Raw genomic sequence first — 17674 nt, 5'->3', positions numbered from 1 at the left:
TCCGCCGAGAAGAGACCATCACGGCTACACACACGGTCGATGCATTTTGATTAAGTTAAGTGTCAAGTTCTCTACAACCGGATATTAACAAATTTCCATCTGCCACATAACCACGGGCACGACTTTCGAAAGTTCAAACCCTGCAGGGGTGTCCCAACTTAGCCCATCACAAGCTCTCACGGTTAACGAAGGATATTCCTTCTCCCGGGAAGACCCGATCAGTCTCGGAATCCCGGTTACAAGACATATCGACAATAGTTAAACAAGACCAGCAAAGCCGCCGGATGTGTCGACAAATCCCGATAGGAGTCGCACGTATCTTGTTCTCAGGGCACACCGGATGGGCAAGACGTCGGGTTGGCATAGACCCTGGTTGCCCTGGGGGTGCTAGACATTGCCCAGTTTGGACCAACACTCGGAGGAGCACTCGCCCGGGGATTTAAAATAAAGATGACACTTGAGTCTGCCGAACCCAAGGGAAAAATGCTTAGGTGGCAAATGTTAAAACCAAGGTTGGGCCTTGCTGGAGGAGTTTTATTCAAAGTGAACTGTCAAGGGGTTCCCATAACACCCAACCGCGTAAGGAACGCAAAATCAAGGAACATAACACCGTTATGACGGAAACTAGGGCGGCAAGAGTGGAACAAAGCACCAGGCATAAGGCCGAGCCTTCCACCCTTTACCAAGTATATAGATGCATTAAATAATTAAATAAGAGATATTGTGATATCCCAACATATCCATGTTCCAACATGGAACCAGCTTCAACTTCACCTGCAACTAGCAACGCTATAAGAGGGGCTGAGCAAAAGCGGTAACATAGCCAAACAACGGTTTGATAGGATGGTTGAAAAAGGTTAGAGGCTATCATGGCAATTTGGGAGGCTTGATAAACAAGTGGTAGGTAGCGTGACATAGCGATAGAGCGAACAACTAGCAAGCAAAGATAGAAGTGATTTCGAGGGTATGGTCATCTTTCCTGAAATCCCGCAAGGAAGAAGAATGAGTCCAAGAAGAAGACAAACAGACGTAGTTGAACGAATCCTCACAACTCCGGAACGGAACCGAAGCTAATGGGAGAAGCAACCCGGAAAGAAGCAAGCAACATAGTAAACAACCATCACATAAACATGGCATGATGCACAATCAAGTATGGTGCATGTCCAGTTTAAATACGCATGGCATGGAAAAGTGCACAAACAAAACTACAAGTTAAGTGGAGCCCAATATGCAACGAGTTGCATATTGACGGAACACCACATTCAAGTTATTTAGTTCGATCTTGTTTATGTGCCCAACAATTTTGAATGTTGTTAAACATGGGAAGAGGTGGGGCAAAAGTAAAGTACACATCTCAACAATTTAAATGGGGACAGAAACATCAAACAACTATTCCGGTAAAACCCCATATGCATTTAGCAAGTTAATGCAAACAACAATTTTAAACATTTTAATGTTATTATCATGATGCGAAAGACATGTGCAAGTTTTATGCAATTTTTTGTTAAAAGTTGACATGAACTTGATATGAAGCATTTGGTCACCATGACGGAATGAAAGAGGTGCCATGGCGGCGATAACAAAAATGATGCCAAGGCAACATTCTGGGTTCCGATAACTCGTTGGAGTACTGGTGCAAAAGAGCAAGTGTGTGGAGCGAGTCACGCAAGGATGGTGGGGGTGATCTCGGATTCCGGGTTCCCACGTGTCGACGGCAAGGCAACGAGGAACTCGCAAAGAACAACTAGGACACGGTGCAACCACGATCATCTCATACATCACATGCATTTGTTCACGGCGGTCGTCTCGGGGTTATACCTTCAAGGCGTGACTTTTCGAAACAGATCAAGTTCATAGTGGAAGTAGACGTTCTCACGACGGTAGTCGTTCATGTTCTTAGTCGCACAAGTTTTTGTAGATGTTCGGGGTCACGGCGAGGAACTTGCCGTTCACAGAGTCTTTGAGGGTCCATGATAGTGGTACACACGACATCGGGGCACTTGTCGGTCCGGTCTTGGCGGTGTAGATGTACACATTCTCGTGGTACTTGTGGTTCCACGGGATCTTCGAGAGTTGACGTTAGTGGTACACACGAAGGTAGCCGAACTTGACGTATCCGAGGGCTCCGGGCGTTGTGGTACTTGTCGAAATCCACATTGGATGCAGTTGAACATTTTGAAACGGAACTTGGCGCGTCCAAAATCTGCGGGCGTCGGTCTCCAACAAGACAAATCAAACCAGACGCAACCGAAGGCAGCAGGGCTTGCAGTTGTTGTGCTCGCAGAAGAAGAGCTAGGGAAGTCAACGCGGGGCTGAGCATGGCCTGAAGCAGAAGAGGCCGCGACGTGGTTCCTCATCTGAGACAGCGAGGGTGACTCAAAGCGGCTGGCGCATGGAGCATGGACGCAGTGAGGACGAGGGCTGTCGCTGCTGCCCCATGGCAGGTGGGCACCTGGACGAGGAGGAGGTTGCGACCTCAGTGACGAAGCCTTGCAGGTGGTCAGCCAGTGATGGAGGTTGGGCACGTAGAGGCGCGACAAAGGGTTGCGGGGTGGAGCAAGAGCTCTCCTGCGTGACCTACATCCCTCATTTGTAGGCACTGGCTCACCGGTGACGAGGAAGAAGCAGGTGCGGAGGAGCGGAGCCAAGCAGAGGACGGGGAGGCCGGTGAGGCTTCATGAAGGTTCGGGCACGGGGACGGAGGCCAGGGCCGTGGTTGGTGGAGGAAGGCAAGGCGGCGCGACGGCGAAGGGCATGGCTCCGGCAGAGCTGCTCACTGGCGGCAGCCGGAGGAAGAGGTGGGGAGGCAGCTATCCAGTGATGCGGTGCAGGAGAGGGAGGCGCGAGGAAGGAGGGGCCGTCGTGGGACATAGGAGGAAAGAGGCAGGGGAGCGAGGGAATTGGGCATGGGGCTGTTGCGGTGCCCTTCCCTCGATGTGTGTCTGGTGGCGCCAGGAGGAAGGAGGGTTCAAGAGGGGGAGGTGCGCGTGGGGATCGGGCTAGGTTTAGGAGGGAGTGGGGCGGCTGGGCCTTAGGAGAGGGATGGGTCGACGCTGGAGTTGGGCCTAGGGAGGCCAGCTAGACTAGCTCTCTTCCCCCTCTTAACTCTGATTTACCTTTTCTCTTTTCTATTTATTGCATAACAGAAATAGAAAGAAAGTACAGAGGGTTTGGAATGGATGTGAGGAGGGAGGGACATACTTCTGGAAACCATGAAATATGTCCGATTTAATAAAAGTGGTTTGGGAATTTTGAAGGACAAAAATATAATTCAAGTTCGAATTAAAATTCAAACTTGAACCATTTTGAACCCAACCAAACATCTTCAAATGATCTGAAAATTTGACAGAGGGGTTAAAGGAAAGGTGTAAGGTTTATAGGAAAAGAATGAACATTTATGGACGACAGAAAATGGCACTTGCAAAAAAAGAAAGGAATAAGAAGGAAGAAGGCGGTGAAGATACATGGGTAGATCTGAGAGAGATGGGAAGGGGTTGATACAAACGACAAGAATAGAGCAAGACAACATCCTGCAGAAAGCAATGCACATGGTGATTATGATGGAATGCAAAATGGCAAGAGGCACGATGCAATGCAAACAATGATGACATGGCAAGATGCAACACACAAGCGAAACACATGACAACAGCGAAAACATGGAAGCCGTCTGGAGCGTCGGTCTTGGGGCGTTATAACGATTGCTGTGGCTTGGAAGGCGCGCTCGAGGGAGCGCACCGCATCTCTTTCTTCGCAGGGGACTGTGATGATTCCACCGCTTCCTGGCATCATGACGATGTTTTAGCCATGGTGGGTTACTTCCATGAACTTGGCTAATGTTGGGTACCCAAGGATGGCGTTGTATGGCAGATGGATGTGGGCGACCTCGAAGTCGATGAGCTCGGTGTGGTAGTTGTCACGCTGGCCGAAGGTGACAGGGAGACGATCTTGCCCTATTGGGGTGGTGGAGCCGTCGGTCACTCCTGAGAAAGGCTTGGTAGGCTATAGCTGATCATAGGGCACTTGGAGGTTGTCGAACGTCTCGACGGATAGGACACTGAGCCCCGCGCCGCCGTCGATGAGGGTCTTGGTGACTTGGACAATGCTGATGATGTGTGAACAGAGCATCAGGAGGACGCCGGCGGTCACCGCGCAATTGAGCTGGTCCGCCGAGTTGAGGGTGATGCCGTACTTGGACCACCTGAGCGGGCGCGTGGCCTCGAGCCTGGGGAGTGCTGCATTCACCTCGCGAGATAACTACTTGAAGATGCGTTGGGAAGCCGGGGCATGAGCACCGCCCAAGATGCAAGCGATGGCGCATGGCTCATGGAAGCCCCCAGCCCCCTCGTCCCGATGGTGGTCGTCGTTCCTTCTTGGTGGTGGCGGCAGTGGAGGGAGGCTAGGATTGCCCTGAGGACGGTCCTCGCGAGGCTGGTCGCGTCAGGCGCCCTCACAAGGCTGCTCCTGCCAGTGGTCCTCACGAGGCCGGTCGCACCACTCCTGGTGGGGGCCACGATCTTTCCAGCATCCTCCACCTTGTCCTCCTCCACGGCCGTAGCCCCGGTCGTTGCGCTCGGGGTGTCGACCGAAGCGTCCATCTCGGATGGCCCTGGGCTCTTGACAATCGTTGGTGTTGTGGCTGTGTACGTTGCGGAAAGCGCAGAACGGACGGCTGCTCTTGGACGACTCGAGGTGGTCCCAGCCGTGCTTCGTGTCCGGCTCCCCCGCAAGCACGGATATTCCCTTGTGCTTCACGTCCTTGACCTTGGCTTTCTTCTTGTCTGGGTCGGCAGCAGGGAGCTCGAGGAGGGAGAGACGCCCTTCCTCAGCTCTTGCACACTTAGTCACCAGGTTGAACAGCTCCAGAGCCGTGCATAGCTCCTCGTGGATGGCGAGATCCTCCTTCATCTTGACATCGCGGACGCTGTTGGAGAATGCCGAGATGATGGCCTCGTCCGTCACCTTGGGGATCTTGAGGCGAACACTGTTCAAGCGCTGGATGTACTTCTGCAGGGTCTCTCCCGGTTGTTGCTTGATGCGGCGCAGGTCACCCGCGGCTGGAGGGCGGTCGCGAGTGCCCTAGAAGTTGGCGATGAAGCGGTCGCACATCTCACCCCAGGAGGAGATTGATCCCGCGGGCAGGTTCAGGAGCCACGAGCGAGTGCCATCCTTGAGAGCCATGGGAAATGAGTTCGCCATGACACTTTTGTCGCCGTTGGCCGCCTCGATGCCTAGCTCATAGAGCTGCAGGAACTCCGTGGGGTCGAGGGTGCCGTCGTAGCATGGAGGCAGATCCGGCTTGAACTTGCCTGGAAAACAACGGTGCGCAGCTCGGGGGTGAAAGCGCGACAGCCTGCTTTGGCCACCGGGACCCTTTGCAGAGTCGGAGCCTGACCTTGATGTCCATGCACCGCCGCCGCAGGCGGCATGCGGTCTTGTTGTGGTGGCGCAAGGAGAGCAGGAGCGTTCTCTTGCGGTCGACGGACCTCCTGGCAGCTTCCTTCTTCATGCGCGGGCACACGGCGTGGCGGATCACGCCGTGGGACTATGCGCCTTGGGGCAAGGAAACCGCCTTGATGCTGGTGGTGCTCCGTGAGCTGTGCGTCTCGGCGCGAGGGCGCCATATTGATGCGGAGGCGGGGGAGGTTCTCCGTGAGCTACGTCGCCCGCGGCTGGAGGTGGGCGAGGCAGCGAGAGGGATGGTGCAGGAGAGCCCCCAGCGGCGCTGCCGAGCTCGGCGATGCGGTCTAACCAGTCCTCATAGAGGTCGTCAACCGGGTGGTAACGCAGGAGCTCGCGTGCCATGAGCAGCGCGGCCTGCGCGTTTGTGGGTGCGCGGCGAGCATGAGACGATGAGCCGACCGGAGTCAGCGACGGGGTGGCGGTGCGGCCGTCCCGCCACATGGAGGAGTGCAGTGATGACGCTTGCTGCTCGTTTGCTGTCGGGCTGATAGCGGTGTTGGCAACAGGTGATGGAGAACAACGGGGTGGCGGTGCGGCCGTCCCGCCACACGGAGGAGTGCAGTAATGACGCTTGCTGCTCGTTTGCTGTCGGGCCGGTAGCGGCGTTGGCAACAGGTGATGGAGAACGACGGGGAGGCGCATCGATAGGGGTCGTCTGAGCAACACGGGCGGTGAGGGCGGCCCGACGCTCGGCGCGGGCTCGACGCGCGTCTGACATGGATGCGGTGGAGCGGTGGGACGTGGATCAACGGAAGGAAAGCTTCAGCGCACCCCTACCTGGCACACCAAATGTCAGATTTCGGGTTCCGGCAAAACCCTTGAGGTTCGAACTCTGGGGTGCGAATGAAGATCTCTCCTCCCCATAGCTCACGCTCTCACCACAATCTCAATGATCAGCACGTCGAACTCATAGAACAAAGGACACCAGGTTGATACTAGTTCGGGCCACTGACGTGGTGTAATACCCTACTCTAGTGTGGTGTGGTGGATTGCCTCGTAGGCTGAGGATGAATAAGTACAATGGATGAACAACCTCCTGAGGAGAGGCGTCCTTGAGCTCGGAGAGCTAGTGTGGTTGTGGATGATCTGAATGGTCTCTCCTAGCTACTGTGTTGGCTAGCCCTATTTATAGAGGCCCGGGTCCTCTTCCCAAATATTAGGCGGGAAGGATCCCACAACGGCCAATTTCAAGGGGGACAGCTAGTACAAGTTATCCTGACAAAAGGTGGTCTTCGCCTGCCAAAGGCTCTGGTGGTGACGCCGTCCTGGGCTCCACGGTGACCTCTGTCCTGCTGGTCTTGGTCTTGTTGCACCGATATGGGCACCTTTACCTGATGCCTCGAGACTCCTCGCCTGCGCTCGCCCCTTTAGCACCAAAGAGTAAACAAGGACACTGCGCACGCTAGCGCCCTCTTGGTGCCCACCTAGCCTTGGTCGTCATGGGTTGCATCACAGGGACCTCGCGAGTTGCCCCCTGCCTTGATCTCTCCGCCCCTCGCGAGCCAGCCTAGTGAAGCCACCCCTGAGGAGGTATTGTTTCGTCCGCCTTGCAAGGCTTGGCCCCTCGCGAGGGTCTTGAGTGTTTGCTGATGAAGATGGGACGTGCGGGGCCGCTGGTGGAGCCACGCCGTGGGCCGCAGGCAGGCAAGTCTGGGGACCCCCGTTCCCAGGACGCCGACATGGTCATCTGTCTCTGAATCCTCCTCTGAGGAGCTATCCGTAACCAGCGAGATATGCGCTTCGTCAGATAGCATAGCCTTCTCTGAAGACCTTGTCTTCACTCCAGAATTTGCCATCACTGTATCAAATGGCTGATGCACACGAAGAGCAGTTGAATGCACTAACATTGTTGACAAATGTAATATGTAATGAAAAAAAGGATGGCATGATATAATTCACATTCAAGATGACTGGCTAAGCAGGATGGCATTGCAAAATTCACATATATGATGCCTGGCTAAACAAGATGGCGTTGCATAATTCACATATATGATAAAGAAACTAAATAGATGACACTCACATAAAGCATGTCTAAACTAAGCAGATGACATATTTGATGTATAAAGTAAGCAATGCAGGGCACCATATGCATGATGTTACCAACATCAGCATGCCAAGTTAGAGCGAAGACCTCAGGGAAAAAATAGGAGTGGTCTTCTCCTTTTGAATCCCCTTCAGAATTGTTATCTTCCTCTTGATTACAATCTGAAATGGGTGGAGGGGGCTGCCTTTGCGCCCACCATGGAGCGACGTCTGCATGAAATTTTATTATCATGCAAGGCTCGTCTCTTTTGCTCTACATGCTAGTTCCATTGTGTACAATAATAGACATGCATAGGAATAAAACATAGTGAGATTATGTAAGGAGTGCATGCAGAAATCCAGAGTGATGGTAGCAACCTGTGGATAGACCCAAAACCAATGATAGTAGGCAAATAATGGCTTCATTTATAAAATACAGATAATGGCTTCTTTACTGTTTGTTTGCCACCCAACATGAAACTCATAGTAGACACCAGAGATTAACCAGATAGTAGATAGATACTATTGATTAAGGCCCCAATATGTACCCCACAACCATTTAAAAACTCAAGTTTGAGCATTAGTTTGGAGCTAACTCAGAGTCTAATCGGTGAACATGACGATAAAGTAGCATGTAATATTAAGTGACGCATAATGTAAGTAGACACGAAAGAGTGCGACCTCTCTTGCAGACCCGTGTAGTCCTCGAGGTCATCTGCTCGGTTGATGATAGTAATGCAGTTGTCGTGGCTGCCGGCGGTAGGGAAGAAGATCCGAGGCAGCGAAAGATAGTCTGGAGGCCGGATCCCTGACGTGGTGGACCCTTCTATCATTGGAGCAGCTGAGCTGGGGTGGACAACGGTGCAGCAGGAGCGGGACAAACCACACAAGGTTTTCTTTGACAACTATCTATAAGAGAAGTAATTCTGTATGGGCTCGTTTGAATTGGAGGATTCTAACAACGCAGGGATAGGAAATACACAGTAATAGGATAGGAATGCATGTGCAAAGAATTTAAAATCACATGATTTCTTTCAATCTGGGTGTTTGGTTCACAGGAATTGGAAGGTCACAGGAATGCAAAGAAGCATGGTCAAATTAAGTCAAACCACAAGAAAATTTACGGTTATAATGCTATTATGCTACTATCACTTAGTCTTGTTCTTCATGAATAGGAATTTGAAAAGGATGTCCAAGTGGATATTAAAATTCCTACGGTTTTTATTTGAAAGAGACACTAAAGGAACAAATCCTATAGTTTTCCTTTGCTCCATTCCTTTGAACCAAATGCATTAATAGTAGTACCACAGGAAGCTTTCAAATTTCTAAGTTTTTCCTTCACTTTTCCTTTCAACCACTGGCAATTCTAGTAGGTAGGCTTGAACAGGGAAAAGCCTACACTCAAAAAATGTTGTTGTGCTACTTCTACTACTTTGGACCCAGGCCACTGCCCTACTAGCTCAACTCCCAGGCCCATCTACAAATGTACAGCTCAAACGCACAGAAATAAATAATGATGACGTTCAAGAGAGTCGATCACGGATAGCTAAGTTTCCTGGTACCTCACTGCTTGTCATATAGTAGGAGAAACTAATCGTATTTCACGTTACTATGTGTGCTCAGTGGACAATATATTTAACATGTAGAGTAAAAAGCGATGCAACAAGTGTACAACCTCTTTCACTAAGCCATGTCAATCTCAGCGTGATTGGGTTGATCGGTGAAGATGCTCTGGCAAATTTGGCTGTCGGGGGAGGGGAAGAAGATCTTAGGCATCTAGAGATGGAGGCGGGGGTACTACTCCATTGTGATGGAGGGTTTCGTCGTTGGAGCAGCTCCGGTGAGTTGTATGACGACAAGGCTGAAGCAGGACAAGAGAGACAATGTTAACCTGAGTGGAATTCTAATAGCATCTCCAATAGATGACGTAAAATACATGACCACAAAGTGCTAGATGTAAAATACATCAGCCACTCAGCTTTGAACTTAACTGTCGAAACTGAATTTAACTGCCGAAACTGAATTTTGCTGTCGAAACTGAATTTTACTGTCGAAATTGAATGCACTAGTAGCAGAAAAGTAGGAGCATTAGCGCGTGCGAGAGCCGAGGCGGCTGGTCATGTAGCAGCATCTCGGGTAATAGTTGTAGGGTCTCCAGCGAGAGAAGGATATACTGCTTGTGCAGCCGTAGCGCAAGCAAGAGTAGAGCAACAATGCAAGCAAGAGCAAGAGCAAGAGCGATAGCAACAGTGTGAGCAAGAGCAAGAGCAGACCAGGCAAGGGACCAAGAGCAAGAGCAGAGTAGCAGCGCGAGCGAGAGCCAAAGCAGCAACAACTCCTAGTGATGTGGACATCGCCCCCGAGGGAGCGACGCCATGGAGGAAGTGGCCGGCGACGCCGCCATGGATGGAGCGGCGCCATGTCAGCTCGGGACCGAGCGCCGGCAACACCGTGAGATCGAATCAAGAAGAAAATGCGGCGATTAGTGTAGAACCTCTTTGGTGGCCCCGATTAGGCCCCAACTTCATCCGAGGAATCGGTGATGATGCTGCACTTCCGATGGTGCAGGTGAAGATGGTGGTGTGCGAATGGAGGTGGTGCAAAAGATGAGGGGAACATCGGGACAACTCCTAGGAGGTGGAGGACAGGATGGCTGAACCGGTGAGACGACGAGATCGACAACGGATCCTCATCTGGTGCGGTGGATGAGGGACGTCGAGGTGTTGCTGTGGACAACGTCGTTGGGGAAGAGGCTCCGGCTGGGTGGAGGATAGAGGAGGGTGTGCGGCCTCGCGGGTTTTCGCGGCCTTAGTGTATGAATGGGTGGGCGGATGGGATTGGAGGGGGAACCATGGCTTAGGGATGCGCTTGTCCAAAATGTGGGGTAAGTTACGAAAGTACCCCCACCAATTTGCGCTAGGCGGTTCTTTTGGTTCAGGGGTAACACAGGCATTTCGCGTGTCGGGATTTCGCAGGAGGTGGGAGTTTTCACACGCGTTGTAATTTTGGGATAGCAAGGCGCGGGTTGAGATTGAGGGTGTTTTCGGAGCACAACGATACAAAGATATATCTTAAAATTTCGGGGTAACAAGGCGCGAGTTGAAATTTCCAGACAAGCCTAACGTGTACTGTACCAAATCAATTCGCACTTCCCTCAACGAAAAAACAAAAATAAATCAATTCGCACCACACAAGAGAGTCTAGTCCCGTGTACTGTACCAAATCAATTCGCACTAAAAATACCATTCAAATATTTGAATCCATGTTATGTTCAATTAAAATATTTCTCTATGTTTATAATGCATGCAACCTGCTACTCAAATGAACATTTTAGTGCATTACAAACATATATACTACCGCTTCAATATGAACTAAATTTGAATTTGTTTCTCTATTTGAATAAGATCTACAATCATGATTGTTGTCAATTTAAACCATTTGAATTCATTTCTCTATTTTTTAATAACATCTACAATCATCATTATTGTCAAGTTAAACCATTGTTTCTATTGTCTTCACAACACACCACATGATTACCGTCGAGTTAAATATGATGTATGTGTACGATATGAACTCGAACTCGATTTTTTGGATACAGTTTATGTTGATTTCAAATCAGGGTACATTTCAAGCTCTAGCTAGATCTTCATAATCTAAACCATGTCTCATATGTATAATGTGTTTATCACATAATGTATGGTGCCCCACCCCTATTTCTACTAGTATTTAGATGTGAGTTGCAAATGCCACACATTATCACAAATTCAGATAAAATGTGAGATTGTTGGATATATATATATATATATATAGTATGGTTTAGATTGCTCGATATTTAGTTCTGAGCTGCAAAAGCCACACATTATCACAAATTCAAATAAAATGTGAGATTGTCCGATGCATAGTATGGTTTAGATTGTTCGATATTTAGCTGTGAGTTGCAAACGCCACACATTATCACATTATGGTATAACACGTCCAAAACCACACCATGCGTATCACTGCTATATTCATGCATGCATATGTTTATAACACTATGATCTCCTATTCAAATATATGAATCCACTTTCATATCAAATTATGATATTTGTTAGTCTCTTGCACCCACACTATCCTCTAACCTTTGTAGCTAGCACTAACTTTCCCTCGTGCATGTAGACGCCCTCCTCGCCCCCCTCCCCTCCCTCAGCATTCTATCCATCGCGCAAATTCATTTTTTTTCTTTAGGCCGTTCTCCCATGATCTCCACAACTCCTTTCCGACACACACTGATCGATGAACTTCTCCAGCAATGCATGCCTACCACATACACACACACCTTCCATCTCCTCCTTTCTGTGTCCATTCCTCGTGTCTCTCATACGGTCCCACACACGTGTAAACTCTCGCCCCTCTTTTCATCGATCTCACAATCGCACACTCCTCCCCATATCCAGCTAGTAGGCCTCTCGCACCACCTCCTAGCTCCATTCTCTCTGTCTATCCGTCTCTCTGGTCCTTATTTGCCTCTAACAAATGGATGTACACCGACCGATCTCCCGCTATACATATAGCTAGCTAGGTCGTTATAACTCGTTTTCCCCATGCGCCGATCGATCTACCTTATTAGTTATGTCTCTCCCTTCCTCTGACACACAACAATTGATCTACCGATCTAGCTAGGTCTTCTTACCAAACAGATGGTCCCCCTTCATCATCCATGCAAGCCTCCTGGCACACCTATCACGCACACGCACACACAGAAACACATCCCCACTCTTCTTGATAATATTACAGTTCTACCCTCAGTTTGTCTAGTAGGCGTCTCCCACTATCTTTGAGAAGCAACTCCACCACCCCTCCGACACTCTACCTCTCTCTCTATGTCCCAACCTATTCCCGTCCTTCACTTATGTATGGATGTTGTCGTTGACTTAGCACGGCAGATGTCCTAGCTGAAGGACTTAGGTGTGGACCATCGCAGCTAGGTTAGCTTGAAGGGCTTGAACGGGACAAAGGACACAGAGAGTTTACCCAGGTTCGGCCCCTCTCAATGAGGTAAAAGCCTACTCCTGCTTTCAGTTGTATTGCTTGGGTTTCGATTACCAAGGAGCGAATACGCTTGACCTAGTTCTCGATTGATTGTTCCTTGAGTTAACCCGTCGTCGGGTCATCCCTTTACATATAGGTTGATGCCCGGCGGCTTATAGAGTCCCGTCCGGCTCACACAAACGTGACCGGCTCGGTTTCTAACTAAACTTGCCTTACAGAACAAGTAAAACATATGGCGGCTCACACCCATGGGCTTCATGTCGTCTCCGGGTCTTGGTCCTTCAATAGGCTTGCTCTATGAACCGCCATCTTCATATCTTCTTGAACCTTGATGGGCCTCTTTGTCATAAGTCGCCAATGGCATGACCTGGACCCTCCTGACGGGTCATACCTAGTACTTATATCCCGAACATTAGGCCCCAGGTTGATTTGAACTTGTTCACATCAATCTTCACTTTAACCTGTCTGAAACAATGCACTAGTGTCGACTTCTCACGCTTTTCTTCATAAACCGCCATGAGCTTGTATAAGCTGGATCATTACGACCTGCCATGACGTCACATTGCAGGACCATTGTAACCCGCCATGACTTCATGCGCATTAACTCCGCACAAAGCCCAGGACATCTCAGGAGATCTTTAACTTAATGAACCTCCCAAAAATCAAGGCGTCCATATAGCCACATAATCATTTTCGGCCTCCTCGATTCCCACGCATGCCATCTAGTCACCTCTTTATAAATAGGGATAGAGGGTCCTTCTTTTCACTTTTCCCCCCGTCCTCATATCTTCTTCCTCGTCGTGACTCTTCTGCGACCGAGCTCCGCCGCCGTCGTCCTTCGTCAACAGCACCAACTCTGGCTGCCGCATCGACCTGAATAGACCAGAAAACTATGGCGCATCTCCGTTGTACATCGGCGTCAGTAGGTACTCACCTTTCCTCCTAGTAGATCTGCATTAGGGTTTCCGCCGTTCATCGGTGTTCTTCGTTGTTCTTCATTTTTTCTCTTTAGGTTGTGTATTTTGATACAAACACGATACCGAAGTTGTGCGGTAGTAGCTTAGCATCCCTTTCAAATCACCGAAGATACCCTTTCTATACAAGATCCCATCTGAGCACATGAGTTCTTTCACCACCGCAATCTTAGGTTTTAGATTTATTTTCTTTTCTGAGCTACTATAGATCCAAAATCATAGAACCAATCTGTGGAACCTGTTTGTTCAGTACTTAGAAAAATTTCACTCATAGGCCTACACACACTTGTGAACTGCAGCTACGCGGGCGGCTTATATGATAAGCCGTAACCCGCCAAACACCATTAGTCTCAATTTTAAACCACCAGTATATGTTCAGAATCTGTATAACCCGACACTGTCTTCCGGTTTTAACCACGTCAACCCTTACAACACGCATACTCTGCATCCAAATTTACCTTGCATAATGTTCTTGCTTTCTGATCATTGGACGGTTTAACATCATAACCTTAACTCGGCAATATTTCCTTTCTAGGCTTTTCATCAACAAAATGACCAAAACCATCACTTCATGCAACTGGGTCACCTCCCGAGTTACCGAGCAAACACTGAACGAACATGTTCAAGTGGGCCTTTTAGACACAAAGAACGTTATCCACTGGAGAGTCCCATGAACATAGACTACCCCTGATCCAAAAGAAGGGGAAGTCATAGTTTTTACTGATCACATGCTCCGGGGGTTCACTCCACCCGGCTCGAAATTCTTTCGTGGTGTGCTACGTTTCTTCTAACTCCATCCGCAAGATATTGGGCCCAAATCTGTTTCAAACATCTGCAACTTCCATGTTTTTGCGAAGTGTACTGATAATCCACAAGTATAGGGGATCGCAACAGTTTTCGAGGGTAGAGTATTCAACCCAAATTTATTGATTTGACACATGGGGAGCCAAAGAATATTCTCAAGTATTAGCAGTTGAGTTGTCAATTCAACCACACCTGGAAACTTAATATCTGCAGCAAGGTATTTAGTAGCAAAGTAATATGATAGTAGTGGTAACGGCAGTAGAAGTAATGGTAGAAAAAGTAATATTTTTGGGGTTTTATAGTGATTGTAACAGTAGCAACGGAAAAGTAAATAAGCGAAGAACAATATATGGAAAGCTCGTAGGCAATGGATCAGTGATAGAGAATTATGCCGGATGCGATCGATCATGTAACAGTCATAACCTAGGGTGACACAGAACTAGCTCCAGTTCATCAATGTAATGTAGGCTTGTATTCCGAATATAGTCATACGTGCTTATGGAAAAGAACTTGCATGCCATCTTTTGTCCTACCCTCCCGTGGTAGCGGGGTCCTATTGGAAACTAAGGGATATTAAGGCTTCCTTTTAATAGAGTACCAGACCAAAGCATTAACACATAGTGAATACATGAACTCCTCAAACTATGGTCATCACCGGTAAGTATCCCGATTATTGTCACTTCGGGGTTAACGGATCATAACACATAATAGGTGACTATATACTTGCAAGATAGGATCAAGAACTCTCATATATTGATGAAAACATAATAGGTTCAAATCTAAAATCATGGCACTCGGGCCCTAGTGACAAGCATTAAGCATAGCAAAGTCATAGCAACATCAATCTCAGAACATAGTGGATACTAAGGATCAAACCCTAACAAAACTAACTTGATTACATGATAAATCTCATCCAACCCATCACCGTCCAGCAAGCCTACGATGGAATTACTCACGCACGGCGGTGAGCATCATGAAATTGGTGATGGAGGAAGGTTGATGATGACGATGGTGACGGATTCCCCTCTTCGGAGCCCCGAACGGACTCCAGATCAGCCCTCCCGAGAGAGTTTAGGGCTTGGCGGCGTCTCCATATCGTAAAACATGATGAATCCTTCTCTCTGATTTTGTTCTCCCCGAAAGTGAATATATGGAGTCAAGGTTGAGGTCGGTGGAGCGTCAGGGGGCCCACGAGGTAGGGGGGCACGCCCCCACCCTCGTGGACATGTGGAGGCCCCCCTGACGTGGATTCTTCTTCCAGTATTTTTTATATATTCCAAAATAATTCTCCATTGATTTTCAGGTCATTTCGATAACTTTTATTTCTGCACAAAAATAACACCATGGAAATTCTGCTAAAAACAACGTCATTCCGGGTTAGTTCCATTCAAATCATGCAAGTTAGAGTCCAAAACAAGGGCAAAAGTGTTTGGAAAAGTAGATACGATGGAGACGTATCAACTCCCCAAGCTTAAACCTTTGCTTGTCCTCAAGCAATTCAGTTGATAAACTGAAAGTGATAAAGAAAAACTTTTAAAAACTCTGTTTGCTCTTGTTGTTGTAAATATGTAATGCCAGCATTCAAGTTTTCAGCAAAGATTATGAACTAACCATATTCACAATAACATTTAGACCTCATGTTTACTCATATCAATGGCATAATCAACTAGCGAGCAATAATAGTAAATCTCGGATGAAAACACTTTCTCAAAACAATCATGATATGATATGACAAGATGGTATCTCGCTAGCCCTTTCTGAGACCGCAAAACATAAATGCAGAGCACCTTTAAAGATCAAGGACTGACTAGACATTGTAATTCATGGTAAAAGAGATCCAGTCAAGTCATACTCAATGTAAACTAACAGTAATGGATGCAAATGACAGCGGTGCTCTCCAACTGGTGCTTTTAAATAAGAGGATGATGACTCAACATGAAAGTAAATGGATAAGCCCTTTGCAGAGGGAAGCAGGGATTTGTAGAGGTGCCAGAGCTCAGTTTTGAAATAGATATGAATAATATTTTGAGCAATATAGTTTCATTGTCAACATAACAACTGAGAGATCTTGATATCTTCCATGCTACACACATTATAGGTGGTTCCCAAGCAGAATGGTAAAGTTTATACTCCCCCTCCACCAACAAGCATCAATCCATGGCTTGCTCGGAACAACGAGTGCCTCCAACTAACAAGAGTCCTGGGGGAGTTTTGTTTGCAGTTATTTTGATTTGAGTTGCATAAAGCATGGAACTGGGCATCCCGGTGACCAGCCATGTTCTTGTGCGTGAGGAGCAGAGTCCACTCCTCTTGAGAATGACCCGCCAAGCATGGAAGATACAGACAACCCTAGTTCATACATGAGCTATTCGAGCATACAAAACAGAATGTTTATTTGAAGGTTTAGAGTTTGGCACATATAAATTTACTTGGAACGGCAGGTAGACACCGTATATAGGTAGGTATGGTGGACTCATATGGAACAACTTTGGCGTTTATGTAATTCGATGCACAAGCAGTATTCCTGCTTAGTACAAGTGAAGGCTAGAAAAAGACTGGAAAGTGACCAGCTAGAGAAAGACAATAGTCATGAACATGCATTAAAATTAATCAACACTGAATGCAAGCATGAGTAGGATATAATGCACCGTGAACATAAATATCATAGAGGCTATGTTGATTTTGTTTCAACTACATGCGTGAACATGTGCCAAGTCAAGCCACTCGAATCATTCAAAAGAGGATACCACCCTATCATACCACATCACAACCATTTTAATAGCATGTTGGCACGCAAGGTAAACCATTATAAACTCCTAGCTAATTAAGCATATAAGAAACTATAATCTCTAATTGTCATTGCAAACATGTTTATTCATAATAGGCTGAATCAGGAACGATGAACTAATCATATTTACAAAAACAATAGAGGTCGAGTTCATACCAGCTTTTCTCATCTCAATAAGTTCATCATATATCGTCATTATTGCCTTTCACTTGCACGACAGAATAGTGTGGATAATAATAATAGTGCACGTGCATCGGACTAAGCTGGAATCTGCAAGTATTCAATTCAAGAGAGAAGACAAGGTAATATGGGCTGTTTGTTAGATCAACAATAATGCATATGAGAGCCACTTTAACATTTTCATTATGGTCTTCTCCTCTCAATCCCCAAAGAACAAGAAAGAAATAAAACTATTTACACGGGAAAGCACCCAACAAGCAAAAGAAGAATGAGAAATCTTTTTGGGTTTTGTTTTTAATTAATACTACTACAGGCATGGAAAGTAAACTAGCTAAAAAGCTACAACTAATTTTTTTTGTTTTTCTTAAGGTTTATCAAACACACACGAAGAAAGCATAAAAAGGAAAATAAACTACCA

This window comes from Triticum aestivum, chromosome 2A (genome assembly GCF_018294505.1).
Source record: "Triticum aestivum cultivar Chinese Spring chromosome 2A, IWGSC CS RefSeq v2.1, whole genome shotgun sequence".
Taxonomy (NCBI): domain Eukaryota; kingdom Viridiplantae; phylum Streptophyta; class Magnoliopsida; order Poales; family Poaceae; genus Triticum; species Triticum aestivum.
This window is presented reverse-complemented; position numbering follows the sequence as displayed.